General features: G+C 39.4%; 1 protein-coding gene across 50 annotated transcripts in view; it reads right to left on the bottom strand.

The window, feature by feature from the left end:
* Phf21a (PHD finger protein 21A) overlaps positions 1 to 24829 on the bottom strand; it is a 190200-nt gene that overhangs the window by 142278 nt on the left and 23093 nt on the right. For 30 of the 50 annotated variants that reach the window (XM_063284918.1, XM_063284925.1, XM_063284930.1 and 27 more), the window contains 2 exons: positions 5838 to 5878; positions 4356 to 4467 (listed from right to left, as the gene is read on the bottom strand). The gene's annotated coding sequence lies outside the window, so the exon portion shown is untranslated. Of the gene's footprint in view, positions 1 to 4355; positions 4483 to 5837; positions 5879 to 11928; positions 12017 to 24829 lie in introns of all 50 variants that reach the window. The other 20 variants (XM_063284904.1, XM_063284936.1, XM_063284940.1 and 17 more) reach the window with 5 other exon arrangements.

Genomic DNA, 24829 nt, shown 5'->3' with positions numbered 1-24829 from the left:
CTACAGGGTCTCACTGTGTGGTCCAAACTTGCCTTGAACGTCCTACAGAGCCCAGCCTGGTCTTTTTTTTTTTTTTTTTTTTTTTTTTTTGGTTCTTTTTTTCAGAGCTGGGGACCGAACCCAGGGCCTTGCGCTTCCTAGGTAAGCGCTCTACCACTGAGCTAAATCCCCAGCCCCCCCAGCCTGGTCTTGAATTCACAATCCAAGTGCTAGGATTATGAATGTAATCTATCATACCCAGTTTATATTATAGTTTTAAAAACCACGTAGTCTTAATTTTTGCAAAGTTCTATCAGAAAATGTGTCTAAAAAGATTTCCTAAAATTCTTTGTATGTGAAGGATAATCCTGCTGCCAGAGCATCTTCACAAACAGAAAGGTCTATTTTATTGCACTGTGGTGACACATCTCAGCAGAACTCAGCTGAACTCTAACTCTGGAAACAAGCAGGTCACAGACATGGAGAACTTACAATACCCGTCATAGCAGGTTAACACCGTTCATACAGTCAGAGCTTTCACATGTTAATTAACAAAAATGTAAAGAAAACCAATTCTCACAAGACATAAGAATGATCAACAAAAAGTATGAATTCAGTCAAAGTAATTGACACACATGAATGAGAACTCCTTTAGGAAACAGTATTATCATGAAGATACTAGTAACCATCTTACTGACAGACTGACCAATGACTCTGAAGCACCCACCTGTACTTATGATAGAAACACACATTTGAGAAGATAGGGTTTGCCTGTAATGCTCAGGATAATAATAAACTCTAAGCTGCCTAGGGGGTCTGATGGCACTTCATCATCTGCTAAAAGCCCCTGGTAGGTGAAAGAACTAAGCAACTAAACTCTTCTTTTGGGGAGTATTAGTATTTTCAAACTTCGCCTTTCAACTGAGAAAAAAATAAATGAGAATTAAAAAACATCAGGAACATGAAAGAAAAAAACCTACAAAACAAAACAAATAACCTCATAGAAAATGTAGTGTAGTAACACAGTCCTGTGATCCCAGCATGCAATGGGGGTAGCGGTGGGGGCCTGAGGCCAAGGCCAGCCTCTAAGTGATATGATGACTGAGAGTCCAGCCTAAGCAACAGGATATCCTGTCTCACAGAAAGAGAGAAAAGGGGGAGGGGGAGGGAGGGAAGGAGGGCAGTGAGGAAGAGTTAAAGAGTAAAAACAAGGCTTTAAGCTGGAGACTGATGTCAAAGTGTGCCTCGTATCATAAGCCTGCCGGTCAAGCTAATGAGGAGCTTGACAGCTTTTACTTCCTGCACCAAGTTGTTGTCCTCTTATTAGAGATACACAAAGGCATGTAAATGCCAATCACATATTTAGTTTCATATAAGACAGAAGGGTTAAAAATGATCGTGACGGGTAATAGAGAAACTTATGAGGACTGGAAGATGATTTTGAAATTATTCATCAGAAAAGTCTCTTTCTGGACAATTGTTTTAGGAGATTAATCTATACATATAAGTTAAAATGCATAAGATATAACTTTCAAACACAAGCCACACAAATTGGAGCCTTTAAAATGCCTGGGGATCTTACTGTATTTAGAGACAGTCTGCAACTTCACAAGACAGCATTACTTTAAAAATATTTTTAAATAATATTTGTTTACTGGGAGGGGCACACATGACATGGAATGTGTGTGGAGTTCAGAAGACAATATGAAGATATTGTTTCTTTTCACCATGTGGGTTCTGGGGAGCAAACAGGTCCTCAGGCATGATGGCAAGGACCTTTACCTTCTGAGCCATCTTATCAGCCTCCAAAGTATGAGAGATAATTTATTACATTTGTCTAATTCTAATAAGGGGTGTGTGTGTGTGTGTGTGTGTGTGTGTGTGTGTGTGTGTGTGTGTAAAACAAACCAGTTACTGAAAGGTGACTATTAAGAAATTCACGAGACAGTAACAAACACTTTCTAACATCTCTGCATACCTCCATCACTGACGGCATCCTGCCTAGCACATGCCAACCTTCTGCCTTTAATGCTGTACACACTAAAGCACCAGGTAACCTAATAGCCTTCCAAGCTACAACGCAAAACAAAGCAGAAAACAGCCAGATAGCAGAGTACATGCTATCCTAACATTTGGGAGGTGAAGGCACAAGGATCAGGAGTTTAAGGTGATCTTTAGCTTCTCAGTAAGTTCAAGGCCAAAGCAGACAGTAAGAGGCAGTCTCAAAACACACACACACACACACACACACACACACACACACACACACACACACACACACTAAAAACCCAACAAAACAATCAGATCTCAACCAAAAAAGGGCATGTAGATGGTAAAGAAAGACCATTTACTGCCTCTCCCAGAACAAAACAAAACAAAGCCATTCATTCATTATCCCCAGGGGTCATGTCACCTGCAGCAGGACTGTTATGAGGGTTGAATCAAGCTAAGGTCTCAGAAAAGGTCTTTTTTGTAAACAATCAAGTTTTAAGATATTGACTACTTCTTTAAGCTTTAACCTTGAATAAGACATGTTAAATTCTCAGGCTGGAGACTTGGCTCAGTGGTTGAGTCAGGACCCAAGTTTGATTCCCAGCACGCACATGGAGACTCATCCTTCCTCCCACAGCAGGCATGCATTTGGTGCACAGACGTACATGTACATATATACAAAGCACTCAGACACCCAAACTAATAAAAAAATAATAATTTAAAAATAAAAAATAAAATTAAAAAACTTCTCAAATTCTCTAATGGGGCTATTATTGCTCAGAACAGTCTTGCATGAAGCCGCACAACTAGTGGGTAGGGAAGCTCTAACCCCCTTTTACTGCTAAGGAATACTTTGCTACAGAATTGACAAGACTTCTTTTCCTAGCCAAATCAACAGGTCAATCAAGAGTTACTTCAATAAGTTCATGACATGGTGTACTCCCAAACTGTCCCTAAAAAGATTTCTGTGTTCTCTACACTATGCATTTCCTACATAAACCAGTATCTCTGTGTCTGATCATATTCACAGACATTTTTGGAGAAGTTTATTACTTTAAATAGGAAAAAGCAGATACACATCTATATATCCCTTTTATCTTGCCCTGCTCTCAAAATTGAAATACTAGGCTTGGATTTTTTACTATATACTTAATATGCAGTGAGATAAAATAATATCTTTGATGATTAGCCAACAGTGCTAAAAATTACCATGAATGCTAAAAATAAAAGGGCCTTTAATAGCATTTGCTGAAAGTTTTAAGTATTATTAACATGAATCAAAAAATGATATTAAGAAACCTAATTTTTCCTTATTCTGCAAATTTTCAATATATTCTGACTTATTTTCAGAGCACTGTTTTTTGGTGACACTCCTCAAGTCAACAGAAAATGTCCCTCATAAAACTTTTCAAGCCTGACTTTAGAGGCTGCCTATTCTAGGACTCCAACCAGGCTGCTTGCTCAAGGCCAAGTATGAAGTTATTGACAAAACCACCATAGCTAGCTGAGTTCCAAACTATGAAATAGTTACTGTTGTTTACTATTAATAAATGTTTCTTTTTTAAATATGTACTGCAAATGACCATTTTAAAGATTTATTTATTTATTTGATGTTAGTACACTGTGGCTGTCTTCAGACATACCAGAAGAGGGCATCAGATCCCACTACAGATGGTTGTGAGATACAACGGGCACAACGGGTTGCTGGGAATTGAACTCAGAACCTCTAGAAGAGCAGTCAGTTTTCTTAACCAATGAGTCATCTCTCCAGCCCCATAAATGATGTTTCTTATCTGTTAAATTATCTCTGTCTGTCTGGGTTTATTGCAAAGAGAATGGGTCATTTATTTTTCTAAAGGCCGTGTATAGAGCTCACAGCATTAGGTCAAGGTAGGGATTCCCACAACATTCTCCTCAGAGGCTGCACCTCCTCCCCACCATCAGACTCATCTCAAGAGACACGGGCTGCTTGCACACTCCCAGTCTTCTATGTCCTCCCTTTCTGCTGGGAAACAAAGCATACCAATTAAAACGCCAACCTCACTGCAACAAGGGGAACACTGAAGTAAAATTTAGAGTTTATAGAAATTTGAAATGAAGGTTGGAGCATGGTGCACAAAAGCATAGTGATGAAGTGTCTTAGACTTTAGAACTGGATGCCACATGTACTGAAAGGTCACTGAATGATTTGGGGATGAAAGGCTGTTAGACGAGCCTGGCCAAAAGCGTATAATAAATATAGACCACAGAAAGAGTGACATAGGAACATGTCCCAGCATAACCAATCAATATCATACTTAGAAGCAAAGTCAAGGGAGATAAGAGTTCAGATCAATATAAAGAAGGACTAAGGATTAGAGCTGTACAAAAAAGGAATGGGTTACCTTATGAGGTAGTGGGCTCCCTGTCATTAGAAGTATTCAAGAATGCTGCATATCATATCCCCATCTTGGAGATTCACAATGCACATTAGCATATTAAAGGTTCTGAGAAGTCCTGCAGTAAAGAAACCTGTTTAACTTTGTTTAATGCAGCATTTCCCAAATTATTTGACCACAGAACCCGTTTCCCACCCCAGTCCCAATCTGTTTCTGTGGAATCAGAATTTCCTAAAACATATTACAGAAATCAACATCCTACATTTTTTAAAACATAGTATTCAATGTGCACCTGAATAAGTAACAACCAGTCAGAGATGTAGGCATAGAAATCGCCATGCAGGACAATTCCATGATTCTACAAGACCATAAGGTCGTGATTATTACTTTACAAGGTTCCATGAGAGAAAGGCAATAGAATTAAATGGTAGCAAAATCTAAGGTTCTTTGGTTCAAGAGTCTCCCTTTTATGTTCAGAACCTAATCTCAAAAAAACTCAAGAGAGATACTAGAAGGACCACAAAACCAAAAATCTGCTGGGCATGGTGGTGGTGCATGCCTTTAATCGCAGCACTCAGCAGGCAGATCTCTGTGTATCCAAGTCTAGCCTAGAGTCTATGCAGCAAGCTCTAAGCCAGCTAAGGCTACATAGAGTGAGACTCTTTCTCTAAAAAACAAAACTCAAATCAAAAATTTGTTCTATTTATTCTACCCACTAATTTTATTACTATTTGAGTGATAGGACTTTTTAAGCAGCCTTACACTGGAAGAAAATCACACAATTGTAGCTTGAATATTTTTATAGCACATGCAATCGAAATAAAGTTATTATCTGCCAGGTGCTTAGTGTGCCAGATCACCAGTACGATCTAGGATCCTGAATGAAGACATCCAAACTCTGAGTAAGTACGGTAAGTTGTAAGCTGTTTAACAGTTTCTGAAAGTAGTTATCAAGAAAAATGTTTGCTTCTTTCTTCTCTTAAAAATTATACAAAACAACACACACTAAAAACATAATCTCAGACTTGAAGCCAAGCAATGTCAAGCATAATACAAACATCAGGAGGCTCCAACTTCAAGGTGAAGGTTGTACAGCTGCCGTGACCTGGCCAGTCTAGACACAGGGAGGTCAAACACAAGAGCACAGGAATGCAGAGTACAAGGGAAAGCTGACCAGAACTTGTCTTTCCTGACTTTGAATTCTCAGGCATAACTACTCAATTATTGGCAACAGGGCCTTCAAGTGTTAGTGGGTTATCAAATTCAGAAGCATGCAAGTTTAGTGTAGTTATCAGAAATACAAATGCATTTCAGATACAGCTCTATGAAGCTAAAAATTCACTTTTGGTGCAAACTACAAAGCCACATTTTGAAGAATGAAGGTTTTTTGGGGGGGGGGGATAAAAAAAATCATTTACAAAATCACTTAATATTTGATTGAGTCCAGCTAAATCATGCACACTATGTTAGCTTTGTAAAAATACTTACCAATTCTGGAGAAGCTGGCTCTCCTTCTGCTTTCTAGTCCCCTACAACAGAAGGAAAAAACCCAGTTAAACTACAAACAGATTCATGATGTCCTCAAAAGCTAAAGAATCAAAGATTTCTGACTATAAAAGAGGGAAAAAAAACTAAACACATCTCAATCTGCAAATTTTAAAACCCAACAACAAACAAGGAAGAAATGAGTAGTTTTTAAAGCAAAGAAGGAACTCAAGAGCAATTAAACCTCTGCTCTAACACAGTTTTTCAAGACCAGGAAAAATGAGTACAGAGGACCTTGAACAACAAGGAGGACATTGCCAGGGGCACAGGCATCGTGAGTCTAAAATCAGAGCATAAACTTTGGTTCCTCAAACCATAACTACTATCACCAAGTTGTCAACAGGAAGCCTCACTGAGGAAACTGCAGTTATCAACTGATAATGTGAGAAGTGAGTGGGTCATCCACCTGCATGGAGCCCAGCACACTGTCTTATTTGCCACAGATGCTTACACACTCCAACTCAGGACCAGACCTGGAAAGTAGCAAGCGGGACTACAAGTTATTCCAACTGGGCAGTGTTGGCAGGCAGCTTTGTACAGTTGTGAGCTGACACTTAGGTTTGTTTGCACTGTTCTCAGCTGCAAATGCAACGTGTGCACTTGTGTGTATCAGTGATAGGAAACCCACATGTACTTTATTCACTCAAATGCCATCTCTTTACAATAAAGCATAGGAAGCAAGGCCTGTTCCACTTTTTGTAATAAATCTTGAAGTAGATTTGCCTCATGCAAGGCTTTAATTCACATATTATATAATGTATAAATAATAACTATATTATATAAGTATAAATAAATAATATAAGAATTTAAATAAAATTTTCATCTATCTTCTTAAATTAAAATGGAGCCCAACACTTTGAGCACTAGCCTATGTAAACTCCACACAACCAACATTTAGAGTACATCTAAAATGTCTGCTGCCTTACACTACTCCAATAGTGTATTTGTTTCTGTGGGGTTATCTCATAGGTCCTGTTTGTCAGATGAGAAATGTTTGTTAACCATGTATAGTCATTATGCATAAAAGAAAGTTAAACAGCTCCTGATTCATGCAGTCTACATTTATTTCCAAAAGAAATTAATTTGGCTATCCTCCTCCTCGCCATTGTCCTTTTCCTTCTTCCTCTACTTTCTTCTTGTTTGTTTTGGTCTGTTTTAGACAAAGTCTCTCTACATATTCCTAGCTGTCCTGAAACTCACTTTGTAAACCTGGCTGGCTGGCTTTGAACTCACAGAGATCTGCCTGCCTCTGCCTCCTGACTGCTGGGATTAAAGGTGTGCACCAGTTCCTTCTTCTCTGAAGAAGTTCTCAGGAGTCCGTCTAAATGGCTATTTTAATCATCAGGATTAGAAAGGATTCCCAACCACAAGAAAAATCATGCAGTAAATCTGTGAAATAATACAGTTACTTAAAACTAGACTCAATGTGTCCTCATGCTTCAAATGACTCCCTGTGCCAAGGAGGAGAAGCCTGGATGCAGCTGACCCCACTAACTTGGTCTCTTCAGGCTGTTCTTCACGCATACCCCACATACAGAATAGAGTCTTAACAGCCAATTCCAAAGGAGCGCTGAGGCTCTCAGAGGAGCGCTGGGTGACTGTTAGTGAAGTCTCAGAAATTGCCCTCAAATGTGACAGAATTTTCCCTCAATTTTGTTTCTCTTTCTTGTTTGTTGTGTTCTTTAACAAGCTTTTAAATACTTTTATCCTCTAAATCTTACATAGCCTTTGCATCTTCCAACAACTAAAAGCTATTTTGGTATCCACTCTTTTTTTATATACATAAAATTTCTTCAACTTTCTGACTTTTAATGATAAAGTTAGCTTTTATTATTATTGCCTCTAACACCTAAAATCCTTTCAAATAAAATATAATTAGACCCACAGAAAAGAAGATTATTATTTCAGTTACTATAGTGAAAAGTCCACAGTTCCATTCAAAGGATGCCTAAAATGGTACCAGGCACATGGTGAGCACTCGGGAAATGGTCAGGTCCATGGACTGACTGAAGAGCAGCTAGTTGCTGAGTCTCCTCCTCCCAGTTCCCCAGCCCTCTCATTAGATAACTTTTTTTAAAAGAATTATTTATTTCATATATGTGAGTACACTGTAGTTGTCTTCAGACACACCAGAACAGGGCATAGAGCCTATTACAGATGGTTGTGAGCCACCATGTGGTAGCTGGGAATTGAACTCAGGACCTCATGGAGAGCAGTCAGTGCCCTTAACCACTGAGCCATCTTTCCAGCCCATTAGATAACTTCTTATACATCAATCTCCCACTGTTCACCAGTTACATGGATGATAGTCTAAAACTGTTTTTATCAATGCTGTTCACCAGAGATACAATAATATCATTTTAAAATATAATGAAAAAGACTAATAAATTGAACTAAACTAAAATTAAGAACTTGTGTTCAACTGAAAAAACAAAATGAATACCACACAATGCATGAATGCCAGGAAGATAGTTCAGTGGGTCATGGTGCTTATAGCCAAGTCTGATAACCTATCTTTGATCCCCCGGACTCATTCACACTGTGGACGATTTCTGCAAATCACACTCTGGCATGTATGTCCACAGACACAAATAAATGTAATTTAAAAATAAGCTCCAGAATTGGAGATAATTGTGATCAACAAATATATACACCCAGGGTATATAAAATTCATTGACACTAGACCATGATCAGGACAGGATTGGATTTAACTTCTATTTAATACAGCATTGAGGAAAGTCTAGTGAAAAAGTCTTCTGAGACGCCAACGGAAAGACAGTACAATGTATGCATGTATATCTGTTGCCCAGGTATGTTCTCCAAAATTCAGGAGCAGAGTCAATCCTAAGCTAAGGAAGATAAAATCATGAAGCAATAATATCATGACAGTGATTATAAAATTGCTCACAGAAATCACACAGGAAAGCAAAGCTAAGGGTGCAGAAGGAGAGAGGAATCTGCAGGCGGGATACTTCTCCACCAGCCATTGCTCTGAAGCAGGGTGGACTCCTTTGCTCTTCTAAGAAATGAGCAATATCAAACATGGAGAAATACTTTGAGCAAAGTTTTAAGGAAAACTCATATGTAAGCTACTTAGGGGAAGTTTGAGAATTCAATATCCTTTATGCTTAAAGATACACAGGAGTGGGCTTTAGAGGGCTACCAGCTCCAGCAGAGAGTGGATTCTGTATGCATGAGCAGAGGTGCAGCTTCAGGGAAGCAGATCTGAATATCCATCAACCCTCAAGGAGACTCAGACACCCAGGAAAAGCAAATTATTCTCAGACTAACAGTCTTAAAATCTGTACACCAACACGTCGAGTATCTCTTCTGAAGGCCGATTTGTAACTGCTACCAAATGGAAAGTGGCCCAAAAGAAGGGCAAATGTTTTGTTTGTACAAGTTAATATGCTGAGAAGCAAAACGTAAGACTGACAAGCAAGTCAGCACTTCTTGCACTACCCTTGTGCAGAAAACACCTAAGTCCAAGGTTTTATTTCCTCACCTAAGGCTGCTAGGGGGTCTGTCTGACTCCTCACTGCATTTCATAATTGCTACTGAAGTCTTTTAAAACCTTAATTAAATCTGCTCAAATATTTCAAATATGGAACTTCGTATTGAAAAATACACTCAAGAGCTGGACATGGTGACTGCCTGTGTGCTTGCAGCCTTAGCAAGTAAGAGGCAGCTGAGACAGGGGGATTTAGAGTTCAAGATCAAGTTCCAAGGTGGTCTAGGCCACACAGTGAAACCTGGGTTACTCAGAGTTTCAAACAAGTCAACAAAAAGGCATTCAAAATACCCAAGTTAGAGTAAATACAATTATTTTGCTTTTAGAGATGAATATTATTTTGCTAACATAACCTTACAATTTTTTTTTTAACGAACTCAAGACTTCCCAGCTATAGAACTCACAGGTAGCAGCTTTAATTAGAGCAGACAAAGAGACAAGTCATTCAGATCTCTGGCAGTTATAAAATTTAAAACATTATAAATAAATCAAAGATGATCAATAACCACTTCTTAAGTACCTTTTGTAAAGCAACTGAGAGCTTTGCATCTAATCTACATTAAACAATAAACACATTTTGTGGATAAAATTTTAACACTTGGCCATGTTCTAAATTAGGCTAAAATTCCACATGCCCCCCTACAAATTTTCAACAATTAAGTTTATAACCTGTGCTCAATCATAAATTTTGATCGAGGACTAGAATAGCACAGATAATTGTTATTCGAAGATACTTTTAAATGTCACCTCACCCAGAGGAGTCAGTCTTTCTTCTTCACTCACTGCACCTGACAGTCATTCAGTAACTAAGTCTGATACCCAAGTTTCAAGTTTTACAGCTTGTCTGACCTTCCTAACTTCCAACATTAAGTCTGAAATAAATGTAAACACAGATAAATAGTTAGAGGGAAAAAGGCAGAATTCCACCTGACAGAAAGTCCTGCAGGCCCCTCCCTCTGTGACCACCCCTCAACACCTGACAAACAGGTATCTTAAGCTTCACAGATACAAACTGGAAGTCCTGACTCTCTTCCTTACAGCCTCCTCCTCGCCACCAGCATCTTCATAGCAACCCCAGTCTTCCAGCAGAAACACTTGCAAGAGACCCAGAGCTCTGTGACAGCCATCTGCCACATCCATCCAACAGGAGCTATGTGCCTCCACCTTCAGGAGGCTCCACTACCACTTCCCCAGGACAGCTCATTAGCAGCCATTGTCCCGACCATTGTCCTGACCTGCTCACTGGCCTCCCTTTCTCTACCCCAAGCCTTACTACAAGTTATTCTCTTAACAGCAGAGAAGCTTTTCAAAATCCAAGACAGATCATTACCCTTCAACTCAAAATCCTTCAGTGGCTTGGCATCAAGCTCGCTCCAAGGAAAGCACTGACTGGCTGCACCTCAGCCTTCCAAGTCATACTCCCCACTCAGGGTCTTCCACTTGGTTTCCCACTAATCAGCTCTGTCCCTCCAAGTTCTGTCATAGCTCCCTCCCACAGTGTTCATGAAATCTACCACAGCTTCAGTGAGTATAAAACAAAAATTAAAACTGCAATCGATTGTCCCTCTCAACAAAACTTTTACTCACACTCTCTCTTATACCAAGAATATTCTTTTACCTTTTAACTAATGCAAATCTCATTCAGAAAATAGAGCCCAGATAAAGATTCACCAGTTGACAGAGACCTTCCCTACTACCATGTTCCCTAGTCACTCTTTCTTTAAACTTCCAGAATATCTAACTTCTTTCTCAATTTTTTTTTTTTTGTGGTGCTGGAAATAGAATATAGGACCTGTATGTTCTAGTTAAGTGCTGTACCTTTGAACTCCTCTGAGCCCTGACTTTACTTAAAATTTAACTACATTCTTCTTAATGTTGTGATATAAATTACTTTATGCCCCTAATAGAACCATACATGTGCATAGGTACGCAGGCATATGTACAAATGTATGCCCAAACACAGATGCACACACATGTGCATTACTTGTAAATTACTTTTCAATCTTAAGTCAAAAGCATGCACAGATTCACTGGCCAGACCAGTAAAGGTTCTGGGTTCAGAACACATAATTTAGAGCCCAGGTACTTAAGCTTTTTATTTTGTAGTTCCCCAGAAGAACCTGACAGTTAGTCGGGTTGGAGAACGCTGCCTAACTTACAGTGCTCTCCTGCCTTTTGTGCCTTTGTACCCTCAAAGAGCCTAAAACTAGGATGAACAAGTGTTCCAGGGGGCCAAGCCACACCCTCACTCCATACCACAGAGGTCTAAGAAATTCAGATGACTAACTAAAAATCCACAAAGATAATGAGAGAGAAAATACAGGCTACAGTCCAGACTCACTACTTTCAATCTAAGAACTAAATCTTCCATTAAACTATACATACATGAATGAAAGTCATAAGAATCCCTAATTCACAGAAAGGTGTGGTGGACAGTGGTTAACTCTTGACCAATGGCTGCAGTATCTAAGTATTACAGCAGTGCACAGCAAAGTCAATATGCTTGCAAAGTATCAAACACACCTGAAGGCTGAGGCCAGAGAGCAAGTGTAGAAATGCTTCTCAGTAAAATATCAGTGATGATGACAATGACGACTTTCACAAAGTTCTCCTATGATACACAAAAACAGTTATAATCGCTTGTTTTGTGGTAGAAGAAATAAACAGAAAGAGGTCTTGCTTCGTCATAGTGTAAAGTACAAAAATCATCAAGTTTCTACAGCTCACAAGCTATAAATGTATTGAATCTAATCACAATGAAAACTTAATTACAGATCAGACTCAGTAATAATTCATTCCATATCCCAAGACAACTCAAACTCAGTCTTAACAGTCAGTTAACCCCAAGACCAAAACTCCTGTCATCATCAACAAAAACAACAAAGGTATCTACAAGGCATATAAAAGCCTGGGCTTATCTCAAGTGTACAGGGGCTTAAGCAAGTGCCTCCTATTAACACTAATGGGCGTCTGGAGCACAGACCATCAGCACTAAGGAGGAGGGCGAACATCACAGAGGCCCTCTAGCACACTAACTGTAACTCCTGGGAGTTCTTCACTCAGAACTGGGGCACGAGACCCAAATTCCTATGTCTCTAAAGCACAACGACAATTCAAATAAAAGCCACTAAGGAAGGTCACTGGTAAACACCAGATTTAAAAAGGAAGGAAGGAAGGAAGAAAGGAAGGAAGGAAGGATAGAGAGAGGAGAGGAGAGGAAGAGGGGGTACATTTAAAGAAAAGACTGACACTAAGGGAAAGTTACACAGTAATATGAACATGGGCAGAAGGACCTTGTGACTTGTTAGATATGAAGCATATGACATGAAAACAAACTGGACAATTTTTGTTTTTTAAGACACAATAAGGGGCTGGAGAGATGGCTCAGTGGTTAAGAGCACTGACTGCTCTTCCGGAGGTCCTGAGTTCAAATCCCAGCAACCACATGGTGGCTCACAACCATCTGTAATGAGATCTGATGCCCTCTTCTGTTGTGTCTGAAGACAGCTACAATGTACTTATATATAATAAATAAATAAATCTTTAAGAAAAAAAAGGCACAATAAACTCAAACACTGTGAGAAGTTTATCCAAAGAAACATGCACACAGCACGACAAGAACTCCTCCCTGGAGGAGCCCAGGCATACTACAACCCTGTTTTTAAACACAGAAGAAACCCTGCAGTCCTGATAGACAAAAAAATCAGAACGTCCCAGACAAATGGATAATGATTCCAAGCTGCCAAGGAGAGCTAAAACTAAATAAAACACAGTACCCTAACTTCACTGCATGCCACCATGCTTCCCTTAGGATGGAGGACCCTAACTTCACTGCATGCCACCATGCTTCCCTTAGGATGCAGTACCCTGCTCACCAGGTGGGAAGATGAGGAGGTGCCTTTCAGGCTATGGAAATACTCCTGTCTGTCTCTCCCTCCCTCTCCCTCTCCCTCCTCTCACGACCTCTGCAAACACAGGCACAAGGCAATGATGCTCTTTCAGCTGATGGGGCTTTAGAAAGGCAAGGCTTTGGTAGGACAAAGGAAACTGAGAGCAGGCCTTGTTGAAGTAATGACAGAAAAAGGAAGGCTTTCCCAAATCCAAATCAAAGATTAAAAGAACGGACGTTTATTTTAGCTAATAGGCAGAGGCAATAATTCATTTTCTTAAAAAGAAAAAGATATTAAGATCTTCCCTGTGTCTGTCTCCAAAGAAACTCAGAACCTTTTCACCTACTAAGCTGAGTGACACACACAGAGCCCTCACTCAGGCCTAAAAACTAAATCTGATTCCTGTGTAATTTACATCCAAAAACCCTATGTGGTCAACATAAGGATTCTTTCCCATCACTGCTGTACTAATGAACATCTATCTTTTCTTAGTGTGCTGATGAGAAACTGAAACTATTACAATATGCTAGGACTCTTAACTTTTGAAACAAAATAACCAAGAAACACAAGTGTGAAACATACAGCCTCCATCCTGCTAGGTAGTCCTAAAACTTGAAAGTGAAAGCAATACAGACCTCAAAAGAAGTTGTTTGCTTGATGGTAATGCCAGCCTTTAAAACCAAAAATATGTTCTGTTACAGAAGACTGAAATAAGGGCTTCCATTAACCTTGTTTAAAAAAAAAAATCCCATGAGCATAGATTTTTTTCCCTAAGTCTCTTCATCAGAGCAGCATGGGGTCCCATTAGGCACCCTATTTTACTTCCACCTTATAAATAACGTTGGCTGTTCACTATTTCCATGGAAACCAAGTACAGAGAAACCCACTTAAATGAATACCGGTTAAAGGAATAGTTTTATTTGAGAAGATTTTTGCTGCTCTAGATGAACTCTACTGGGGAATACTACAAAGTCTCCTTAAGTATAATTTTTAAAAGTATATCTTTGGTGTAGAGGGAGCTTATTAAAGATCCTGTTAAGCAAGTACACTCCTTGCACTAAACTAAATATGCCAAACAACATCATAACATTAAAGATGCATTTCCCATGCACTGCACAGGGGTTTCAGTTCACAACTTGCACTGACTAGACTTCTTCATGCATTGGGGTGGAATAATTACCCCTCTGGGTCTAATTTAAACTAATAAAACAAGAGAAATTCAGTAAGGCTAGCATCACCTTTACTGACTAGTAATAAATGGGTCCCACACTGCAGGTACACGTGCAACTTACTGCTCTAGAGAAGAACAGACAGGGGTCAGATAACTAAGCTCTCCTCATCACTGGTACCTGGACTAAGGTCAACAAACAGTCTAAACTCCTGTCTCAGCAAACTACAAGTTATAACAGGAATGCTTAATACAAAATCAGTCTGAACACAAAGAGAATACTCACAAGGAAGTGCATGAAACAGGGTGATTTACAACTCTGTCATACAGTTTCCTACGCTAAAATTCTAAAAATGATGATTATAGGTGTCAAATACAAAAGTCACAGCCAAACATACATAAAATAAGGTACAACCTGTAAGAGTAAATTCAAAATTAATTATCAGAATTTCTAAAGGTCTGGACGTAGCTCAGTTGGCAAGGTGCCTGCTCAGCATGCAGAAAGCCCTGGCTCAATGGCCAGCACCACATGAGCTAGCATGATGGTGCAGCCTACAATCCCAACACTCAGGATGTGGAGGCAGGCTCAGAAGTTGTTGGGTCTGGTGGTGTACACTTTTAACCCCAGCACTCTGGAAGCAGAAGCAGGCAGACCTCTGTGAGTTCAAGGTCAGTCTAGTATACACTGGGAGTTCAATTCAAGGTTATCCTCCCATACATATCCAGTTTGAGGTCAGCCTAAATTAAATGACATCTTGTCTCAACATAAAATATTTTTTAAAGGATTTTGAACATTGGCTGAGTGTGGTAGCATACATCTTTAATCCAAGCACTTGGGAAGCAGAGGTAGGTGGATCTTTTCGAGTTCAAGGCCCACCTGATCTATATTTATAGTGAATTCCAGGACAGCCAGTACTACACATAGATATATGTCTCAAAAAATAAAAAAAAAAAAAACACATGTCTATATATGTAAAATTCTCAAAGAATAAAATAAACTATATATTTTTAAAACCCTGGTATAACCTTAAAAACTACTGAATTTATATCCAAAATAATCATTAACCTGAGTAACTACAATTAATTTCCAAATTTTAGAAGTTAGAGAGATGGTTCAGAACACTAGCTGCTCTTCCAGAGGGCCCAGGTTCTATTCCCAGACTCACATGGTAGCTCACAGTCATCTCCAACTCCAATTCTAAAGAATCCAATCCTCTTTCTTAGCCTCCCCAGACACCAGGCATACACGCATACATATAGACAAACCCTCATACATATAAAATAATAAAATTAACTCTCCAAATTTTACTTTTCCAAGTGAATAATATAAACAGTTCAATCCAAGTTGTGGTGGCACACACCTTCAATCTCAGCACTTGGGAGGCAGAAGCAGGCAGATCTCTGTGAGTTTGATGCCAGCCTGGTCTCCAGTGGGAGTTCGGGGGACAGCCAGGACTACACAGAGAAACTGTTTCAAAAAACAAAAACAATAAACTACTAGCTACTATTTGGCATTTGTCAACTAATGAACCATAAGTTACCAATATATACTAACAAAGCAACATAAGCCTGTTTTGCAGTTCACAAACCAAAACAATTCCAATTTCTATAAGTTAAAAAACTTGTAAAAGTCTCCTTTCTTCTTCTTCCGTTAGGTCCCTACCACTACAGAGAGCAATCTAGTTCATTAAAGTCTTAGGGTTTTTTTGTTGTTGTTGTTATTTTAAGATTTGTTTATTCATTATATATAAGTACACTGTAGCTGTCTTTAGACGCACCAGAAGAGGGCATCAGATGTCATTATATCTGTCATTACAGATGGTTGTGAGCCATCGTGTGGTTGCTTGGATTTGAACTCAGGACCTCTGGATGAGCAGTCAGTGGTCTTAACCGCTGAGCCATCTCTCCAGCCCAAGTCTTAGTTTTTAAGTGGCAAGCCTGTCTTGACACCTCTCCCTCACTCCCTACCAAAAATACAGTAATTTCTAAGGTAAAACATCTTTTGTTTTTGCTTTGGGTTTGGGTTAGTTGGTTTGTTGACACAGGGTCTCTGCATTAGATAGCCCTGACTGTCCTGGAATGTTCTATGTAAACCAGGCTGGTCTCTAACTCACAGCTCTCCTGCCTCTGCCTCTCAAAGGCATGCATCCACACCCTGCTTTCAGGTCTTTTTTTTTTTTTTTTTTTTTTTTTTTAAGTCTTCCCCTATATTCAGACTTAGAATGGTTCACCAATATTCAGTTACTTTGCCAGTAATTTTAAGTTTCTTATCCAAAGTCCAGTTGAGGTCCTGAAATTGGGGGAACGGAGTTTCACAAACTGCTAAAGCTTTAAGGCTGTGATAATGGCTCTTTACTTAAAAACTACCAATTACAACAATAGCTTGTTTTCAGAAGAAATAGAAATAAAAATGATGGCTGTGGAGGGGCAGTGTGCAAAGACAATGGAAGCCAAAAGGAAGCAGGTAGAGAAAAGGGATGTAGGCGACCAAGCACTACCTTGCTGTGCATGGCTACTGGACAGGCTCTGGGATGGCCAGAGCAGGTGCTCACCCAACACAGATTAGCACCGACCTCTACAAATTGAGCAGGGAAAAACTTCTGAAAACATCAACCACAACAACGTAGAGAGTCTATTTCTAATCTGTATATTTATTAAAATGAAATTCACTTCTAAACCATCCCAATTTTCACTGGACCATGTGAAACAACTTTCATACATCCCGCATGTGGCTGAGGTAAAGAAAACATACTGAGGCTGGGGTGCAACACAATGGGAGAGCATTAGTTCAACATGTATGAGGCCCTGAATTTTATAAGAGAAGCAAAACACCACCTGTTATGGTTCAGTGGGACAGCACTTACCTAGGAGGTACCATGCGTAGGTGCTATCCCATCCACTTCTCCCAAAACCAAATAGGGCTCATGAGATGGCTCAGAGAGAAAGGGCCTTTGCTACCTGGCCTAGAAATCTGAGTTCAATCCCCAGACTCCACATGGTAGAAAAAAAAGAAGTGACTCCCCCCAAACTCTCTTCTGACCACCACATATTATGGCATGAAAGTGCACGCGCGTGCGCGCACACACACACACACACACACACACACTTAAAGAATTACTTTATGCTAATTTTAAAGCTATAAAATGTTACCTATTTATTTACTATACAGTGATGCTGTAATTTTTTTTTAAATGAAAGAAACCATATACCCTCTATAATACTGCTGAATTTTTAAAATACCTGTTGGGCAAAAGTATAGCACTTTGTTAGAACAAACTTCTTATTTTTAGTTAGAAAACAAAAGCAATGTTTTAGGAATAGAGACAAAATAAAGTGTAGTAAACACTCTGACTCAACTACCAGGCCTTCAGCAGACAGCACAGCTGGGTAAGGAGAACAGAGCAATAATGGACGCTGTTAGGTTAACTCAAAGGCTTGAAAGGAGACATGCACATATTCAGGTGTCTGCCTAAGCTATTACAGATACTACACACTTGCTGAATCCCTGAGGGTTAAACATCACAAATGTTTCAGATACAAATCAAAAGTCAATTAAATAAAAATCTGTTACATACTTAATCTTTTCCCCTTCTTCAATTACTAGGAGATGAGAGAGGAAGAAAAGCATACAGACATGCTAATAATATAGTAAAATCTCAATTCTTCACCAAAAAATAAAAACCCTTAATTCTGAAGATCACCGTAGCTTTTTTGATGATCAACCTGTCCCCTGCCTGTAGGTCTGGCACAGGTAGCTTATGACGGTTGTAGAAAGAAAAAGAATATAACAAGTGGTGTGAGACCAGATACCAGATGAAGGGGATGTCGCAAAGGCAAATGCCCAAATGGGAAAGCAAACAGATCATGTCTGTCACTCCTAGAAAGCACTTGTGTAGCCTTTCACATCGCTGGGGCTCCACAGCTGTTCCCGTCAGGTCTTACACAGCAAGGTGAATACATAGCTGGTCAGCTCAACAGACTGACTGGCCGACTAGCACCTTGGAATAGACTACTCTTGATCTGATGCTAAGTGGTACTGAGGGGCCACTATAAACTCCACTGTGATCTTGCTGCTGGTCTCTGGTTGCTAGAGGCAGAGGAGAAGCTTATAGCACTACCAGTCTTAATAAATACTCAAAAATATTTTTAAAATATTAAGTCAAAACTAACATATTCTCATTTATTTTCTATTTCTCCCAGGAAAGTCCCTAAATAAGAACTCATTAGATAAACTTTTTTATGATGTATCCTTTTTTCAAAAGAGTGTTTTGGGGTGTAGGCTCCTGTTTCTCAGTTAAACTGTTGCATATTTACACTGTTCCCATGAACTTTTAGCTAGACTGTATCAACAATAATTCATCTCATTTACAGAGGATCTTGAGATGCTCTCATTGTCTCTTCTCATGAATCCTAGGTGAGGCAGCTATTGCTACTACCCCTGTACCATACACACAGAAACTTGTCCACCTGAGCAGTTTGACTGCCAGTGTGTGGCATGTACCTGATGTACCTTTACGAAAAACAGTTTAAACTGTTAATCCAAAATTGCACAACCTTTAAGTGGTTGTACTGAGATTCCAACAGGGCAAGTCACAAAGCCCAGGTTCTTTCCCAGTGTAACTAACACCTGTCTCCACTGAGGGGGGAGGAGAGGGGAGCAGAATGCAACAGTGGACCACCACTTGGTGTTTACTAACCCTGCCTAGTATAGTCTATTTACTTATTCTTCAAAATAATCTCAGAAGGGAAGTGTTACCTCTGCACACTCTGCAGATGAAGAAACCAAGGCAAGTGCAGGAGAAGTGAACTGTCCAGGGTCAAAAGCTAATACATGACACAGTCAAGACTCATGCCTGCTGCACACTGGGACCTAACCACTGCATTCTACTCCTGCGCTGAAGAGCTGCCTTGGATTACACAAAAAACAAACCTTTTAACCTTTCACCAAATGAGCAAACAGTATGCTTGGATTAACTGACAGGAAGTAGTAGTGCTTTCTAAGCATGTGAACCAGACGTCTCTACAGCATATGGGTACATTCCTGACAAACAGATCACTGCTCTACTCAGGAAGCCCCACACTGTAAATCTGGTTAAAAGCCCCTAGTGCACCCCTCTCTCCACGCAGACCCACACTAGTCATTCACTGCAAGAAACAAGCAATTAGGAGAGGTCCCAATGCAATCCTCTATAAAATGAACATCACTCTGGAATCATCTGCGTGTGTTCAGTACCCTTCTATCACGCTTTTCCTTCCCAAACACCATGAAAAAAAGGGGGGGGGGATGATGAATCTAAGCTACTTAAAAGACCCAACGAATGTCTGATGATAACTATAACTTTAAATGAGAAAAAATAAATGCAAAAATCTCATAATTTTGTAACCTATCCAAATCCTACATCTGAAAAGTACTAGGCTTCTTTGAAATACTCAATTCTTAGACAAGTTCATGATGAAAGTGACTGGAAGAGGCAGAAAAAAGTCAATTTTTTGCCTCAGATTCTAAGTATCTTGATATAGATACCTAAATTAAAAAAATACTGCTATATTGTAAGTTATTGGGCTCCTTACCCTAATACCTAAATAGGCAACAATGTATTCAATTACACAAATAAAATGCATACCATGAGTTTAGAATTTGTGTATTAACACTTAATACCTATAGAAAACGGCTGAGCAGCACAGGACAGGGCCAGGCGGTGCCAAGAACTTCACATAGTGCATACAAGAGGCATTGCAGCTCCCTCCATTGACATCGTAAAGTTGCCACATTTTCTGGGCTCTCTTTTGAATTAATGTGGCATCTGCTCCAAGTACAGCATGCTAACATTTTACTAAAAGACATTTTCATTGTACGTTTCTATCTGGTTTGCTTTTCATCCGAACTGTTTTATTTCAGTGGTCATCATTTCTTTACACCAAGTTGTGAAATTGGCATTCCTAATCTGTCTCCTGAGCACAGCAAGGGTGGGAAGGTACCATCAGCTTAAAACCTTCTAACAGCAATAATTACAAAATGCTTTGCATATAGATTAAATAAAGAAAATAAACAGCACGGAAATTTTTGTAGGCTTTTTAGTATCAAGTCCTGATAAGTTAACAGCATCTGTTCCTTTTCGAAAAAGAATTCTGCTCTGAAGTGTTGGGGGTGGTAGAAGAGGTAAACAAATACTAAACAGAATCATTCAAGTTACAAAGTTTGGTCCTGGTGAAATGCTGATTTCAATGATTTGCACGTTATCCACCCTAGCTTGTGATAATTGCTTCCTAAGACATTCTCAAAAATGCGGCAGCAACCAGCCAAACACAACCACTTATACTTAACATGCATGCCGCATCCTCTACGATGTTACGTCACGTCAAACACAGAGAAGACGCTTACCAAGCTATCTTGTGTTCTATAAACTGCCTAACAGCAACAGGAAAAAGGCACTGCCGATTCTACGGGATTGGGACTAGCAGGGGAGAGAGCCTGTCCCTCCCTCTGCTCAGCTGGCATGGAAACAAATAAGGCTTATATTTCTGTCTTTTAGCCTCACCCCTCAAGGCCTTCATGCTCAATCTTTCAGCTTCTCACAAGAAAGAAAGGCTGATTCTTTAAAACTGAAGAGCTGCAAAAGATCACTCCAATGTAAAAGCCCGCACCTTTGATCAACTGTCCTCCAGCTGTCCCCACGGCTAGTCCTCTTTTGCAGGAGAAATGGCCTGTGTAGAAGAGGAGCGTCCAAGTGGGTGTGTGCCCCCAGAAAGCCCACCCCAACCCTCACCCCAACAAACTTGCACTTTAAATCTCAGCCTTTTAAAATTTCAACTTGCCTGTATGTTTAACAGAAGATATAAAATACGACTTCAGATTATTATACATTTGCTGGAAGCCATGATTTTAAAAGGGGCAGAGACCATGGGTCAAGAGACAAAGAACAGAATTTAAAAAGTATTAATTAGGAAATTAGGTTCTACCATTAACTAACTTGGATTCTGTGTTTGCCTCAGTCTCATAACCAGTGAGACTTCCTGACTATTATGAGGGAGAAGAAAGTATTCTCAGGCATGGTCTGGTCTACTCAAAATGAAAGCACATTTATAAATACTACCAGAGAGAAACACTCTTAAGTTTGCTTATCCAAACTCTGACACCCCAGCAAGGTGGTGGTGGCAGGCACCTTTCATCTCAGCACTTGGGAGGCAGAGGCAGCTAGATGTCTGAGTTCAAGGTCAGCCTGATCTACAGAGTGAGTTCCAGGACAGTCAGAGCTACCCAGAGAAACCGGGTCTTGAAAAACAAACAAACAAACAGCAAAAAACAAAACTCTGACACCTTGTTATATCCCATATGACTCAAGGTAAGGCTTTAGCACCTCACCAGCTACGGGTCTGAAGTAGTATAAAGTAGCTGAGATCAAAGAGCGTATTTTTAGTGTCAGAAGGCTTCTTTAAAAAAAATAACTACTATGAATGAAAAACTTTTTATTAGCCATATAATAAAATGTTCAATTTAGAAATTACTAAGATGAAGTATGACAAATAACCTTAGCAACAAGCTAAAAACACTCAAACCAGAATCCAAACAAAACCACTGAAATCATTTACCTTCTTAAAAAATCCTTAAAAGATTAGTGGCATTTTCAACATGGCATTTGATGGCAAAGTGAGAGGGCACCACGGGGGACATGCAGAACACTACTCAGATGCAGACATAAGCACAGGACAAATTCCCAGGCAGCATCTCTTTCTGCCCACTGAGCTAAAGAGCTTCATTATTTCAAGGCTGATCATCATCTTGGTCTTAAAACTCTTACTTTGTAAATACAAGGTGAATATTAACAGAGACTACCAGTTTGGAAAGAACAAAACTGAAAGGTTCATATAAAAATACAACTGCTATCTCTATAAGGGGCTCCCAGAATAAACTATAAAGTTGAATTTTCATACGGTGTCTCCTAAATACAGTCCAGAAAAACAATACTGTCACTTTGGGTTTTTAGAAATGTTTTAAAAATAAAAGTGGCTGCAAATAAACCACCTAAGATACTTTCTGTCCCGTGGGGAGCAGTCAGACCTGGGACTTGAGGTTTATAACCTAACAGGGACATTTAAGTCTTACCCATTTCTCTTCTTAACCCCTCTCCTACTCTACATGAACCTTGTTTTCAAAAACAGGCACGTTTTTATATGGCCACCTTTCGGGAAAGAAAGGAAACTTCAAAAGTGTATTATTCTGTAATTGCACTAATTCTTAGATGTGTTACACATATACATATGCAAATGTACAAGAAACAAAAACTAGGAAAACTTTTTAACTTCTATTCTCTCTACATGCATCTTGAGCTAATGACTTTTGTGAGCTTGCTTTCATAGTATTTCTTCAAAGTAAGGATACTTAACTACTGCTCTAAAAAGCCCACAAGTTACATAAAGACTGAAATGGTAAACGTAAACAATTTGTACGTACCGAAAACCCCTTTAAAGTCTAAACTAAGTGCCTACTGCCATCCCCATAGATGTTAGGCCACACCCATGCTACTGAGACACCCTGCTCAATCGTGAGACAGGCACTGCTCTAAAGGGTGCTTCCCTCCCCCAGTGCATCCTAGGCAGTCTCCACCACTCAATCTCACCACAAAACAGTCTCAGAATGACCCAGAGTTTCAGGGCCATGTCAGTGCATTACAAACTTCTCTAGAGACTCTTTTCCCAAGTGTCTAGGGAATAAGAGTTTGCACATCACTCTGCACACTTACGAGCAGAGGCTCCGGGATGAAAGGGGTCTGGGTGTAAGCTGCAGCACTTGCCACCCGCGCACTCCACCCTCTAAAATGGAGGTAGGGTAGCTACAGCAAATCCTCACATAATCCTGATAATTAAAATTAAACAAGATACCTATGGGTAAAAGCTTATTAGTACCACATACACATACTAATATTAAGGGATAACCCAGCAACATACATTGATGTACACTTGTTATTAACATATAAAAACATTTTTCAACATAATGCCCAAAATTGAAATATTATAATCTGCTGGTACATTTCTTATATCTACATTACTATACACAGACATGACATTATATTTATTATCAAGAACAAGCTATAAATTATGTCTACATACTCAAAAAAACTTGTAAGGACCAGGTATGGTGGCATACAACTATAATCCTGGTACTCAAGAAGCTGAAGCAGAAGTTCCAGGCCAGCCTGGGCTACATAGCAAGACTATCTCTCACAAAAGAGCTGTCTAGCGGGGCGTCAGAGGCGGCTCAGTGCTTAAAAGTACTGGCTGGGGGCTGGGGATTTAGCTCAGTGGTAGAGCGCTTACCTAGGAAGCGCAAGGCCCTGGGTTCGGTCCCCAGCTCCGGAAAAAAGAACCAAAAAAAAACAAAAAAAAAAAAAAAAGTACTGGCTGCTCTAGCAGATTTCAGGTTCAGCTCCCAGCAGCCAATCAGACAGCTCACAAGTGCCTGTAACTCCAACTCCAAGAGATCCAATGCCTCCCTGAGCTCCAGGCACACAGCAGGCATATGCTACACACAGAAACATGCTGGCACTCACCCTTACAACACAAAACAAAATAAACTAATTAAAAAGTCTTAAACAACTATTGTGAGCAGAGTAGATTACTGATTTCTGGTTCACATCCACTCTAACTCAAGACACTTAAGACTTTTAATAATATTATTAACATAACAAACGCTTCTAAAAATCCTATTCACATACACCACCTTAGTCTATAAGGTACATCTATGCATATTATCCCATCTACTCCTTTTAACAGCAAGCTCTTTTCCACTGAGAAAACTAAACTCAAAACAAGATTGACTTTCACAAGCTATGACTTATACGACACACATATGTGACATATAACGACAGAAAATTCATGAAAAGAAGGAAAACTGCTCAACAATTTAAGTGTACTTAAATATTCTAGAGCAAAGACAAGTCACCACCCAGTTTTGTTCGCCTGACTTTCAGTAGTGTTTTAGGCGTTACATGAATAGACACGGCAATAAAATTTACAGAAGACTTCATACAAGTATGATTATTTTCTATAGTAGCCCATGAATACCAAAGAACATCTTCCTCCTTACTGCTAGTCATTTGTATTCAATTCTTTATAACTGATGAATTTATCCATTTTACTATTAACTTAAAAACAAAATTAATAGGACAGAAATAAAACAATATACAATGTAGAAGTAGATCTAACTAGATTCCATTTATTTTTGATAATTCCCAAAGATGTCACCCTTCCATGGGAGGGTAGAGTCAAATTGTATTTGACTGTTAAGAAATAGTTTCAGTAAATGATAGTTTAAGAGTAATCTATGACAATGTTCCAAGAAGTGTGTGCTAACGAATGGATACCAGTT

The sequence above is a fragment of the Rattus norvegicus genome, chromosome 3 (genome assembly GCF_036323735.1).
Source record: "Rattus norvegicus strain BN/NHsdMcwi chromosome 3, GRCr8, whole genome shotgun sequence".
In the NCBI taxonomy this organism is placed as follows: Eukaryota; Metazoa; Chordata; class Mammalia; order Rodentia; family Muridae; genus Rattus; species Rattus norvegicus.
This window is presented reverse-complemented; position numbering and strand designations above follow the sequence as displayed.